At 36.6% G+C, this 15000-nt stretch overlaps 1 pseudogene; it reads left to right on the top strand.

The window, feature by feature from the left end:
- The window catches only part of LOC137988464 (cilia- and flagella-associated protein 69-like), a 50545-nt pseudogene that overhangs the window by 6851 nt on the left and 28694 nt on the right, over positions 1-15000 (top strand).

The following is a 15000-nucleotide window of genomic DNA, read 5'->3' as shown; positions in this document are numbered from 1 at the left end:
GAAAAAAATATCTTCATTATCCTTCGGCATGTAGAAAAATAACGTCGCGATCTTATTCACTTGATCTGAAAAAAATACACGAGTCTCCGATTTGTTCCCCAGGTACAAACCCAGTCACAAACTAGCAAAATGACCACGGACATGTAATTTATCAGAGTAAAAAGGGGCCTCGTTCGAAAGTTGGCGTTGTAATATCAACAAACTGGAATTCCGAATACTACCGCGTCTTCCCCATCGTGACAAAAGCTGAATTGAAACTTTATCATCAAAATCATCAAAAGACGAATGGTCAGTTATGGTCGCAATTCTGCTTGCTTGTTTTGGATGTCAAGAGAATCGAAAGAGAAAATATAACATGCTCTAAAAACTCGCACGGGTATACGCAATTATTCATTTACTGCTGTATTAAGCCAACACCACAGCACAATTGAGTAAACGTGAAAATCTTCATTCGTTTGTTGTATGAAAACTTGTCAGGTACATTTACCATGCGCATGAACTGACACAAATCGTGCAACCATTATTTTTCAAAAACGAAGTATTGTAAAGTGAAGAGGCAGTGGATTGAAACGAACCAAAGCAGACCGTCAGGCTTGCGCGAGTACTTCTACAATTACATTTTTGAGCACTTGTAAATATGCCTGCAGTGTCTGATTCGTTCCTACACACTGGAAGCTATTCTTCTTACTTTAGAAATATTCTCTGGTGATTTCATAAGTAGGTAAAATTGCCGGTTTTCACTGTCACACCATCATCAAAACCATTCAACAAATAAATCCAAGAATCAAAGAGATAAAAGAAAATGAATATTGAAACAGTCTCACAAAGGTTCAGGTAGACCTGTGCGATGTTTCGTGTAGGAGATATTCGAAGAAATGTTTTACTCAAATTTATAAGGCTTTGTATGGAGACGCCATGTTTGTGTCCCTCTCAGGGGCACAAATATGGCGGCTGGAAGCTGACAAAAACATGTCATTGAGTTTTGCTATAAAAAGCCAGTAGTTGTCTTCTGAGGGCTCATAAACATCTATGTGAGTACTTATTCTCACACAAGGACTGTTCAGATTGCAAAATCTCAGCGGTTAAGTCACTTTTTTAGCTTACGTGATAGCATTCTCGACCTCAATTTTAATATTGTGTCACGCAAAAGCTTAGAAATTCAACCTTGCTTTATTACAAGACGAAAAACCCTATCAAACTGAAAATTTGTGAAAAGACAAGTCTTCAGTTGTTCTAATAACTAACTAAACTAAAATCTCAAAAGGATTGATAATTCCTTATTTTTTAGTTTTGATGACGTCACGTGAAAACCAAGAATAATTGAAATAAACTGTAATCGAAAGTCAAAGCATTGTGTGACATCTGCTTGAGGGAAACTTCATCCGCAAAGTGAAATTTGCATATGTCAACGTTAGCGAAACTTTTACTTGGAACATTTATATGCTCGTAGTGCAACTGCCTTACCAGGCAACCTCACTTTATTTAACACAACCAATCGTGATTTACCAATATGACCAATAATGCGATGGGAAAACCGTTGAAAAAATTCACAACTTCGTAAATTTGAGATCGCTTGCTCAAGGTATTAACTAACATTAATATTACATTCTCTTTGCTTAAAATCAACGATCGATAACGTTTATTACCAGAGTAAAGAAAGCTTTAGGTTTTAACTTTTAAGTCAAGCTTAGCATGTTCAAGTCGATTGTGAAGAGAGCCGTTTTGTAAATGATTGCAACAGATTATTCATTGATCCTTTGAGGAAACGAGCGACGGGAACTGTGTGCATATTTCATCAACAGAACTACTCGCACTTGATATCCGACTCGCTTTTTCGACGCATGTACAACACACAAAGTGCGCTTTGCTTGTCTAATTTATTTCTCGAGAGATCAGTCAAGCATCAAGCTCATTATTTTTCTTGACTCGAAACTCGAAAGACTCAACTCGCGAGTTGCGAAACTCGACTCGAGACTCGATTCTCGAAATTTTCGAGGATCGAGAATCGAGTCTCAAGTCCAGTTTCGCGACTCGCGAGTGGCTGTCAACTTACCTTTGAACAGTACTGTATCTCTTTTGAATTATGGTAGGGTCTCCATTTTCCACGCACCCAGGTTGGTATGTGGTGTATTTTGTTACATATGTTCACTGAGCTTGAGGTGAATAGTTGTATAATAATATGCTTTTTCTTCAAAGCAATTAATTTCTTCATCCGTCACATTAATAAAATGGCTTGCGGCCATTTTGAAAAACTGCTTAGGTGAGTATAGCGTAATAATCACCTCAAGGACAGCCAATCACTGCAGAGAATTTTCAATAATCACCTAAAGTATGTACCCGTACGAAAATTTGTGGCCTGACTGAGTGAGAGTCGGGCCCGATTCGGGCCATAAAGCTGTTTTTAAGGCAAGAACTGAGGGAGACAAAGCGAGACAACCATTTTGTCACGCTTGTGCGACTGAGCCAGACATTAGTCTGGTTTGATTATCGCGGATAGTGTGGTGTGAGTGAGCGAGAAAAAGTGAAAACCCAGTTTATTTATTTACGCCGCTGTAACGAGACATTTGTCACGCTGTATTATCGGTGAAACTCAGGCTGCTCACTTGTTATTCGATACATAAGTGACCCCACTTGTTATTCGATAAGAAAAGATTCGTAGAAATCGATCATATTTTTTCCAGGTGATACATTTAGCGTGATACCCACCGTATCCGGAGAGGTAAGTTCAAATACAATGTAGCTTAGCACATTCAGGAGAAGCAATCTCTCTACCTCAAGACAGCATTATCCTGCTTGCCCAAAACAGAGGATGATAATTAAATATATATTTTTAATGATAGGAAGTGCTTGTCTCTGGACGGAAAACCTTTAAGAGGGCAGAGCAATGTTTGAGTTTTGGCTAACCGATAATTAAATATTTGTAACCGCTTTTGGCGCGCGTTTCAGATGCAGAGCTTTTTCTTCCCATTTAGGACACTAACCGACCAGATTAAAATAGCATTTATTTGCTCTAATTAATATTGTCGGACACATTCTTCTCTTTTATGAAATAGATTTTAATGTATGAAGATTTAAAATAAATGAGAAACTAACGAACACCTTGCTATTCGATCACAGATCACTCTGTGGAAACCTGGCTACTAACATGCCTATCTTATTATGGACACTTTGAATGACTTCAGTCGCATTTTGCTCTATGCTAAAAGCTGGTACATTCTTTTTATTTAAGTTATCTTAAACTGAAACATGTTTCCGTCTTACATGATTGTCCACGCAATGATGACAAGAGTCATGTTTACTGGAGTTGGTCTCGGTGGAGAATCGTTCGCTTACTTATTGGCTCGGAAACTAAAGGTAGGATCTTTCGAATAAGGATAAATTCAGTCTGTTAACCCTTTGGTTGTAACCACTAAAAATGTGATACAAGAATTATTTTGTCGATACACATTTGTTACAGGTATTCTGCTTCCAGTATCAAAACAAGTCCACAATGTCGCCATAAGTCACGCAAACAAAAAACAGTGGTACTGTCTATGGGGGTGGGGGGGGAGTGTCGGGGGATTTTCTAGTTTATAATTTATAATGGAACAGTACTATTAAAGTAGGCATAGTTTCAATTATGGCCTGTTTTGTTTCTGTTTATACTGATTTCAATGTTTCTTATAAATAATGCGTTAAAGTACTAGGATAGCACGATGTACCCTCACCCCCTGACAGATGATACTTCATATCCTCATTGTAATAAGCTGAGAAATAAGCTTGTGAGTTAGACAAAATTTAATACAGAAAAACTTACAGAAACTCCCTTGTGTCTTACATGTAAAAATATTCAGTCACTTATCAGGCATCATAATAAAATTGACCATCTACGGGCATCCGTTTACTGTTTGCGTGACTTCCGGCTAAATTGTGGACTTGTTGAAACTGGAAGGTGTGCACTGACAGAAAAATGTGTGTATCACATTTTTAGTGGCTACAACCAAGACATGGACTCTTGCTATAACCAAAGGGTTAACAGACTGAGTTTCTGGTTATCCGAAAGACCCTATCTTTAGTTTCCGTGCCAATAAATGCCACTTTTTTTTCTGTCGCGCAACATTCAAGCTTATCATGGTGTTGTGTCTGTTTAATTACCACTATTAACAAAGGGTCTAAGATTTTATAAGTTTTCATACTACGAAAACTAAGAATGGGGTCGTAGTTTTCATACTGCGAAAGCTAAGACCAGGTCTTAGGTCTTAGTTTTCATAACGCCCGAAATTATAAGCCATAAACTAACGTCACGCCCATAAAAATGTATCGTTCATTAGTGTGATTTTTTTGGTTTTTTATGATCTGAATCTCGCCCGTTTATCGCTCAAAATATCGTCCAAATGTCAGAGTAGTACAAATGTTCCGCTCCATTCTCGCTCATTTATCGTTCAATTTTTATTACTCCTGTCAGGCTGATTATCGTCATGCTCTGTATCGCTCATCAGCGAGACTTTTTATGGCCCAAATCTCGCCCGCGTCTCACCTAGAATTTTCGTACGGGTAATTACATGATTGTATCAACAGTTTCCGATAAATATATACATGTACATGTATACTAAAAGCTATTATTAAATTATATTGAAAAATATGCTTTTTCTTTAAAGCAGTTAATTTCTTCATCCGTTACATTAATAAAATGGCTTGCGGACATTTTGAAAAACTGCTTAGGTGAGTATGGCGTAATAATCACCTCAAGGACAGCCAATCAGTGCAGAGAATTTTCAATAATCACCTTACGTATGTAATTACATGTATCAACAGTTTCAGATAAATATATACATGTACATGTATACTAAAAGCTATTATTAAATTATATTGAAAAATAAGCTTTTTCTTTAAAGCAATTAATTTCTTCATCCGTCACATTAATAAAATGGCTTGCGGCCATTTTGAAAAACTGCTTAGGTGAGTATGGCGTAATAATCACCTCAAGGACAGCCAATCACTGCAGAGAATTTTCAATAATCACCTAAAGTATGTAATTATACTAAAGCTATTATTAAATTATATTATTTGCAGATCAATCTGAATTAGTATTATAATATTACTATGCATGTCTGTAATCAGCCCTTGATGTATTTCTAGGTTTTCAAGTCTCTATGTCAGCTTACAACAGAAGTTTGGTTGAAAAAAGTGAGGTTGCTCGCACACTTGTCGAGGTTAGCTACTGTCGTATTATTTAAATCATCTTTTTCAATTTTTGTTCGATCATGATGAAGGGAAAATAAAATGGAAGTCAACTGTTGATATTAATTTCCAAGTGAAATATTCACCTTGTTTTATTGCGATTTTAGAGTTTTAGAATTCATGGAAGATCTGAGCGTGAGATTGGAAATTATGAAAGTTCTTCAATGTTATTCATTCTCAGGTACTGTATTGAAACTTTGCTTGCTGGGAATGAATACACATCATTTTTTTGCCCATGCATTGACATCAAACTACTCAACATTAATTCTTTATTTTAAATTTGTGCTTTCAGCAATAAACTGTGATGATTGTCAGTTAGTGGAGCCTGGTTGTTATGTATAGTGGGATCATTATCCCAGACCCATCTGACAGGTAAATGAAATGGTGGTTGGTTAACATGCTTTTATTTAATATGTTAAATGAAGGCCGATTACCTCATTCACTCCTGAAGTCAGGCCCCCATTAATTGACAAGTAAAGGTGTCTGCCAGTGGTGTTACCGGTAAGCAGAGAGAAATCTAAAACAATTATAGGTACCGTAAGAAAGGACAATGATGACAGCTACGAGAATGCCACAAAAAAATAGGGTCAATTAGCAAAAACAATAGCGTTACATGCCCATCATGTGCATTTTGCATTTTGATAGTCAACTGAACTGTAAAGAATGCATAAGGTTTTCAAGTCTCTTTAAATTACTGTTTTGTACTTTAATTATGTTAGAACTGAGTACTACTTCATTTTCTACTGTACCTAAGGTTAGTGGAAGTGCACGGTGACAAAAATCTTCTTAATGAGGACCAATTTCATGTTCTTAAGAAATGCCATGGGAAATTTGACTGCCTTGTTTACCAAATTCAAAGAAGTGAGGCCTAGCCTTAACACTCACTGAGTGTTAAGGCTAGGCCTCCATCAGTGCTAAACTCTTTGTTTAGCTTGCAGCATATTTTTGTTACCTTTTTTCTTAATGAACTATTGTTTTTTTGTATTTATAGAATATTCATACTGTCACGTAATTATTTTTTTGTCACCAGTTTGTAGATAGTTTTAGCCACTCGTCTTGTTCGTTAGTGTGAGTGTTAATTACCAATTGTACGATTCCCTAGGGTATTATGCATTATCCGATTTAGTGTTACAGAATTTCTTAGTGTTGTAATGTAGTCATTGCTTGTAGTCGTAATTTGAATAAATTAATTAACTATATATAGATGTTAGATATAGAAGGTTTGTTGACAAGAGGCCAATTTTAGAAGAAAGTGGAGGGCAGAAATGCTCAAACAGTCAATGCTGAAAGTCTTTAGCAGACCCCAACCGTACATCAAGGCAAAACCCCTTTGTCTACGGTGGAGGAACGAGCGAGGAGAATATTACTGTACGACTCTTTAGTGAAAAGGAAAACGGAAAAGCTGAGTGCCGGCGGAGTTGACAAAAGAGGAACAGGACAAGTAAAGTCTGAGAAAGATAGAAGGTGCCGGAGAGCAGAAGCAGAGGCAGACCGAGAAGCAGTTGGTTTAAAGCCGCATTGCTGGCTGAGGTTTGTTGGTTTGTGGGTTAGTCGGTTTGTTGGTTTGTTAGTTAGTTGCTTTTTGGAGTGAAAGCGATCGAACTGAACTGAACTGTTTAATAATTAATATTGTAGATATTCATTTCTACTCGATTCTTCATATTGGTATTGTTGATAGAGGACAAGGACATATGGCGTCTCGCCTACTGCTAAGGATGACGACGATAATTGTTATTGTTGATATTGTTTTTTTTTCTCCACAGGTGTGGTTCACAGCACTGACGTTCTTTTTCTTTCTGTATTACATTTAGGGCGCATTCGATTGACCCTATTCCGGAATAAGAATACGTGGAGTGATGATTAAAACGGTATGTTTGGCGCATTTCGAAGCAGCAAGGATAATAAAAATATGTTTAAAATAGCATTTTCGCCGATGTTTGACAATTTTAACGTGAATGTTGTGTATTTTTTAACCATTTTTACAAAATTTCTTGAAAGTTTTTAAGGAAAGTTTTTTCGCAATATTTTTTATGGCTAAATGTTTTAAAAAGTCCCTTCTTATTAATGTTTGTTGATAAAACAATGTTTTTGCAGTGTCTTGAGGGATGCTTTTGTTAAGAAGGTCAAAGAGGGCTACAGTCATGCTGATAGGCAGTTATGGTAACTACCTGGTAATTTATGTACCTGTCTTCAAGTTGATAATGATAATATTATTATGTTATCAGAAATGATGTTACATCCCATTGGCTGCAAGGTGTTGACTGCAGAGCAAACTAGATAATCCCAAAATTTAAAAAAAATGGCAACAAAACTAAAACAAAAAAACTTAACGTTTATATATAGAATTCATTAACAGTCATTTAAGGGAACTTTGAGTTTCAACACTTCAATGAAGAGACACTCTCTTTAGAAAAATTGGCAGTCAACACACTGTATCATGTAACAGCATTGTTATGGTAACACAGATTATTGCTGAGCAAGATGAGTCATCATTGTGATGTAATAAGTTACCTTGGCAATGGGAAAGCCCGGCAAAAACGCCCTATATTTTGGCTTTAGTTTCTCATATCTCAAAAACAAACTCATTGACCCCAATTTTTTATTGCTGGAAAGTGATCAGAAGGCCAAGATGAAACTTTCTGCAAACTTTTAAAAAGATCTGTCCTGCAGAATCAGAATCACCTTAAAAAAATCACAGATTTATTAAAGTGGCTCTGAATCTGCTGTACAGGGTTTTTTTAAACTTTGCCGAAAGTTTCCTCTTAGCCTTCTGATCACTTAACAGAAATATAAAATGGGTATCAACGAAAGTGACTAAAGACAAAATAAAGGGTGTAATTACAGGGCTTTCCCATTGCCACGGTGACCTATTACGTCACAATTATGGCCGCATCTGGTTCAGCAATAATTGCATTGTAGTGCCAAACCTTCTAATAAGAATTTTACTTGAAAGCTTTGGAACTGGCGTATCCACCTTAAAGAAGGGTAGGGATTCCCTATAAAAATAACTAGGGAGGTGGTAGTGCGAGGGAGCCATTATTATTGATAATTGAGCAATAACGCAGAGGCTCATTGATGTAACTAAAGATCTATGAGAAAATTGTGACCCAGTGCTTGCTCTAGGATTGGTTCATGTTATTGATTTCCACAGCTAAAATTTTAGCTACAACACCGGACACATTTAGTTGGAACTCTTAATAACAAATGGTCTAGATTTATTGTGTTACAAGATTGCAGCTTACATGTATCCTGTTTCTCCCTTGTCCCAATTCATTGTTGTGTAAGAATTGTTTGGGGGACTGCTAGTAGTTGTGAAATCAATATTGAAGGAGGGGGAAGACAGGGTTGAGGGTTCCAACAAACGTGATGAGTACTGTAAGTACTACTTCTTACTTTTTAAATGTGACTTTGTGAATGTTATATTTCAGAAGTGATCTATTGGTAATTGCATCCTTAGTGCTTTCACTTTGTCCAACTTCTCCGTTTATGGCAACTTATTTGTTTTCATTTCCATCTTCTGTATTTGTTAAGCTTTTCCTTTAGTAGTCGGTCAACATTGTAATGACTGAACAGTACCACAACTAACACTGTCACACAAGAAACTACTCAAATGCTTCTATTCTGACCTCTTGCAGGAAACTGGTTTGACCAAGCTGACTGCAGTACTGGCAACATTTACTGAAGGTATTATCTTTCATATCTTGTTAGGCTCAGAGTTATTGAGTAATCAAAACGTGAAATACAGGGCTGGTGTAAAATTCCCGTACATGCATAATACTACATATCTTCATTGGATTGGGTGACAAATGTATGAAACCTAGAGGTAAACATGATGTATTTTTAATTAATAAATAAACTCTCTGTCTCTTTAAATACGAGAAATATAATTCCAGGTGACTTTTATTTGCATATTAAAGGAAAAATTACTAACTTGGAGAAGCTCCACTCAAAAGAAATCTATGATAGTCTTATTTCCAAAATATCCAACTCGCCAACAGCACAAAAGAAATACAACGAAATTTTCAACACAAATACCTTTCAGTTAGATTGGGGAAAAATATATTTACTGCGTTACGAAACTACCTTGGACACAAAGCTAAGGGAATTCCAATACAAAATATTAAACAGAATATTGTATACAAACGACATGTTGTTTAAGTTTAAAAAAGTCGAATCTCCTCTGTGTGATTTCTGCGGAAATGAAATGGAGACTTTAGAACACCTCCTCTTCTATTGTGTTAAAGTACGTTGTTTTTGGGGCGAATTGAAAGAATTGCTTAATTAACTCATAAAAATAACTGTTAATTCTTTCGAAATTAAAGACATTTTATTCGGAATTTTAGGCTCATCACATGGAGGTGTCCTACTTAACTATAATTATTATCCTTGAAAGTAAATTTTTCATATATCGTAGTAAACTAATCAAGAAAGCATTATGTTTAGCATCACTAGTTGCCAAGTTTAAAAGAATTTTCGAATCCGAACGCTTCATTGCGAGAAAAAATAATAAGTTAAACTTTCATTAGGAAAAGTGGAATCCATTGCTTCCAATGATAGAGCAGTAGCCGGTACCGAAACAATATTAACGTCTCCCGAACTCTTGTAGTTAGTGTAATGATTCATGTAACTTAGTGTAGAGTATGTACTTTTCATAACGAGTCGCGCGCTCTTAGCAACCAAAAAAAGGCTGGGGCATGCATCCAGCTGAGAAACGGGAGTAAAACTCCTGTATCTCAACTGGATGCCAAGTTCCTTGCAACATTTCATTCCCATTGTATTCCATTAATCTATCATCGCAATTTGTTTGAGGCGTCAACTTTCACGGAATCATGTCATCATCTGAGGGCGTTAAGTCAATTAAAGGAAAGGGATAAAGTAAAAAGATGTACATTGACACCAGCCCTTAAAATAGCGATGAGAAAAAGCACTCTCCGTGTTTCAGTAACACGATTACAAAGGATTCTGACGATATTTTTTATATGTCAGGAAAATCCAAGACCATCAGCGGTTTCACCATCTCCCGAGAATTCAGGTCAGAAAGAATCTCGGGCGTCCTTTCCACTGATTTTTCTCGATTAAAATAAAGGGAAATACGTTCAATAGTGACATATAAAACTTGAGATTTCCTTCAAAGTTAAGAAAATAATAAAAGATGTACATATTTTTTAATTCGAAATATAGGTCCATTTAAGCTCTGTGAGATGAGTCTAGAACTAACAAATCCAAAATAAACTGATCAAGCAGCCAGGCTGATGGCAAATGGGACGTTCATGAAAATTTTTTCAGAGAGGATTGCCGGCTCAGGTTGAGATCTTGGCGAGCGGATACTACAAACAGGCCCTACGTTACGTAGTTCCACTGAGTCTGTGAACAAATCAAAATAGAGTTGTTGGTAACACTGGCAATCAATACTATTAAACAAAAGTTGATTTAAGTTATTGTTCTGGTAACTTGACAAAAACCTTGGCAAAAAATGTTCCAAATTCAATGTTCCAAGAGATTGGAAACCCTTGGGAAGGAGATATATTGTAATTGAGCTGGCTGCTTACGGGAATGTGAGAATACGGAGCTTGTATACATGGAAGTTGAATTAAACTGTTTTGTTTGTGTTTTTTTTTGTTTTTTTTTGTTTTTGGTGCTCGTAAGTCAAGCTGTCCGCTATAGAAGATCTGGACTGTACGTAATAATTAAAGGAAATTAATGACGCTGAAACTGTAAACAATCGTCACCAAAAACAAAGCGCAACACTTCCGGGCTAGTACGAACGTCACTGACACTGACATGTACTTCAATGAAAACTCCATGGATTAACTATAGAAAACTGAGTTAATTGGGGACCCTATTGAAATTAAAATATATTTAGAAAAGAATAAATTAACAAATTTTCTCAAATGTGTACAAATATATAAAAGGCTAAGTATGTTCACATTATGGAACATAGTATATATCCCAGAAGAGCTCTGGCACCGTACAGAAGGCCAGGACTTCACCCTGAGTGAAACAGAAAGGATAGATAACATTATAGCTTAATAAGTTAAGAGTGAATTTTTCAAAGAAAAGAAACAAAACATGTTATGTGTCCCACAAGCACTCAGGCATCACACAGAATGCCAGGACTTCAGCCTGGGTGAGCCAGAAAGGATAGATAACATTATAGCTTAGTTAAAAGTGAATTTTTCAAAGAAAAAAATTAAAACCTGTTACATATCCCAGAAGCACTCAGGCATCACACAGAATGCCAGGACTTCAGCCTGGGTGAACCAGAAAGGATAGATAACACAGTGCTATAGCCTAGTTAAAAGTGAATTTTTCTTAAAGGAAAGAAACAAAACATGTTATATATCCCAGAAGCACTCAGGCATCACGCAGAATGCCAGGACTTCAGCCTGGATGAACCAGAAAGGATAGATAACATTATAATAGCTTAGTTAAAAGTGAAATTTTCAAAGAAAAGAATTAAAACCTGTTATATATCTCAGAAGCACTCAGGCATCACACACAATGCCAGGACTTCAGCCTGGGTGAAGCAGAAAGGATAGATAACATTATAGCCTAGTTAAAAGTGAATTTTTCTAAGAAAAGAAACAAAACCTGTAACATATCGCAGAAGCACTCAGGCATCACACAGAATGCCAGGACTTCAACCTGGGTGAACCAGAAAGGATAGATGACATTATAGCCTAGTTAAAAGTGAATTTTTCTTAAAGAAAACAAACAAATCATGTTATATATCCCAGAAGCACTCAGGCATCACACAGAATGCCAGGACTTCAGCCTGGATGAACCAGAAAGGATTATAGATAACATTATAATAGGTTAGTTAAAAGTTAAATTTTCAAAGAAAAGAATTAAAACCTGTTATATATCTCAGAAGCACTCAGGCATCATATACAATGCCAGGACTTCAGCCTGGGTGAACCAGAAAGGATAGATAACATTATAGCCTAGTTAAAAGTGAATTTTTCAAAGAAAAGAAACAAAACCTGTAAGATATCCCAGAAGCACTCAGGCATCACACAGAATGCCAGGACTTCAACCTGGGTGAACCAGAAAGGATAGATGACATTATAGCCTAGTTAAAAGGGAATTTTTCTTAAAGAAAAGAAACAAAACCTGTAAGATATCCCAGAAGCACTCAGGCATCATATACAATGCCAGGACTTCAGCCTGGGTGAACCAGAAAGGATAGACAACATTAGAGCCTAGTTAAAAGTGAATTTTTCTTAAAAGAAGAAAAAAGCAAACATGTTATATATCCCGGAAGCACTCAGGCATCACACAGAATGCCAGGACTTCAGCCTGGGTGAACCAGAAAGGATAGATAACATTATAGCCTAGTTAAAAGTGAATTTTTCTAAGAAAAGAAAAAAAAAACCTGTTATAATCCCAGAAGCACTCAGGCATCACACACAATGTGATGCCTGGGTGAACCAGAAAGGATAGCATGTTAAAGAAACAAATAATGTTACAGTACCGCTCAAATGTAAGTTACCGCGCGATCGGAATTGCGTCCTGCGCAACGCGATTCGCGTCGCGCGAGAGTCAATGAAGCGGAAATTTTTGGTATAAATTTAGGAGACTCCACTACGCGAAATCTTTTAATTTCGCGTACGCGTAGCGAGTAATGGTAACTAAGCTGCCTGCGACAGACGAGTCGCAGACGATCTCAAATACACTAGACAAACTTTCCCTTCTATCTGTAAATCGATCTTAGACAACAAAACGAGAAAGAAAATTTGAACGAAGATCGTGGTATTAAACTGGAAACGGCAATTGCATTGTCAATAAAATAATGACCTTGTGTCGCCAAAGAACATGTAGTAAAAACCTGATCTTATGCTGGTCTGTTGTTTGATATACAAACACGTAAGCTTACAGTATGCAAAAAGACGTTGTTGTACCGCCTGTGCGCTTCTTTGACTGTTAACTGTAACTTTTCGATAATTTCCGTCTCCACGTTTCACTTTTTCTGAGGCGCATTAAACTTTATTACCTCCACAAGTTTTGTTTTAAATTAAACAATCGCGGACCTGACATTGCAGATCGTATGGAAACCAGGTTAATCTCGGCAAGCATCAGTGACGCCAGCCAAAATTCTCAGCAAGTTGTCGAGTAAATAAATAGCACAAAGTTTCCAATGAAGAATGAAGATTTGGTTGTACGTTTCACAAATTATGTTGATCAATTGAAGGTTTTACTTTTCTTAATTTGTACAGGGTTTGAATCAAGCGTCAGTTCGTAAAAATTCGAAGATGGTGGCTGTCAAGTTTACATGTAAAATTGTGATAAATATTTGCATATCTCAGATGTGCTCAGGGATGACACCAAATGCCAGGACTTCAGCTTGGGTGAACCAGAAAAGATACACAACATTGGTCTTGATGAACGGCAAAGGTCAAAAAAGAATTACTAAACATGTTATATATCCCAGTGGAACTCAGATATTACTCTAATTTTGGTACAATTCATAGTGAATATCAAATAAAAATAAGTAAACATGTTATATATCCCACATAAGCTCATGAAAAATTACAAGAGCTGAATACCATGACTTCAGATTGTGTGAACCAGAAAGGATAGACAAATTGCCCTAGAACAATTACTGTGAAACAACGAAAAAAAAAAAACATGTTATTACAACTTGAACCTTGCTTCCTGAACCACATCCTCACAAAAGGTAACCTGATTAATCAGATCCGGCGACCTCATGGCCTCCAGTGTTAAAATTTCACGTTATGAATTTCTTCAACCGCTCCCTGCCCACAATCAAGATCATCGTAGTTGGTAGTAGCTTCCTGAGTCGATCGCGCTTTAAATTTCATTGCGCTCTCCATCGATTTGAAGTGAATTTAGGGCATTGACAATCCACGCATACTTTCCAATTTTTCGCGCTCTTTAAATTTCTGCTGGAGGATGACAGAAATCACTCCAAACGAAGATGCGATGGCTACTCTATATTGTCTTGCAGTATCGATGGTCGTTCGAAACTCCCGCCATTTTTCAAGTTCTCGACAGGAACCAAGGCAAATTCCACTGGAAAATTTGCTACCACAGGGCTCCTTGACATACGTTTTCCAAAAATTGAGGGCGCCGCAAATCTTTCCGTTGAGAAGAAACCATTGCCTTTGATGAGTTATAGAAGAGCTAGTGCATCAATTAATTAGCCATTTGAGAAATTCGAAGGCATCCATCGCTGCACTCGATCAAGGGAAAGTAAATTTTCCCGCTTCTGCTTACGCAGAAATACCGTATTACATGAAATCAAAGACCTGACAAAGCCGATACTGTCCATTATATTAAAATAACCAGGCTTCACTACCTCACAATACAAAACGTTTGTACATTTAGTGACACCAAAGAGGTGTTGAAGTGATGATGTACACTAAGCTGGATAATGAGGTCATCATCCCGTAGCAACCATCCTTTCGAATATTTGAACTTCCGTTTAGTCGCGGCTCGTTATGTTCAGTGCTGTATGTAATTTGGTTTCCTTTTATTCTTTTTTTTGTTTTGTCTTCTCATTTTTAGGAGTGTAAGTAGCGTTAGAACTATGTTAGTCTTGTGAAACTCTGTTTTTTTTTTGTGTTTTTTGATATTAAAAAAAATAAAAAATAAATAAATAAATAAAAACAGTGTATTTTTTTGCTATGTAAATGCTATTTTAGAGAGCTATTGAAATTGTATTTAAAGCATATTTAAACACTATGTTAGAGATCATACAAGGCCATATATCCAAGGCCATATATTCAATTCCCACCCTGGTCAGAGTTTTTCTCTGTC

Source organism: Montipora foliosa, unplaced genomic scaffold (assembly GCF_036669935.1).
Source record: "Montipora foliosa isolate CH-2021 unplaced genomic scaffold, ASM3666993v2 scaffold_420, whole genome shotgun sequence".
Classification (NCBI taxonomy): Eukaryota; Metazoa; Cnidaria; class Anthozoa; order Scleractinia; family Acroporidae; genus Montipora; species Montipora foliosa.
Note: the sequence above shows the minus strand (reverse complement) of the source record. Positions and strands in the feature narration are given on the sequence as shown.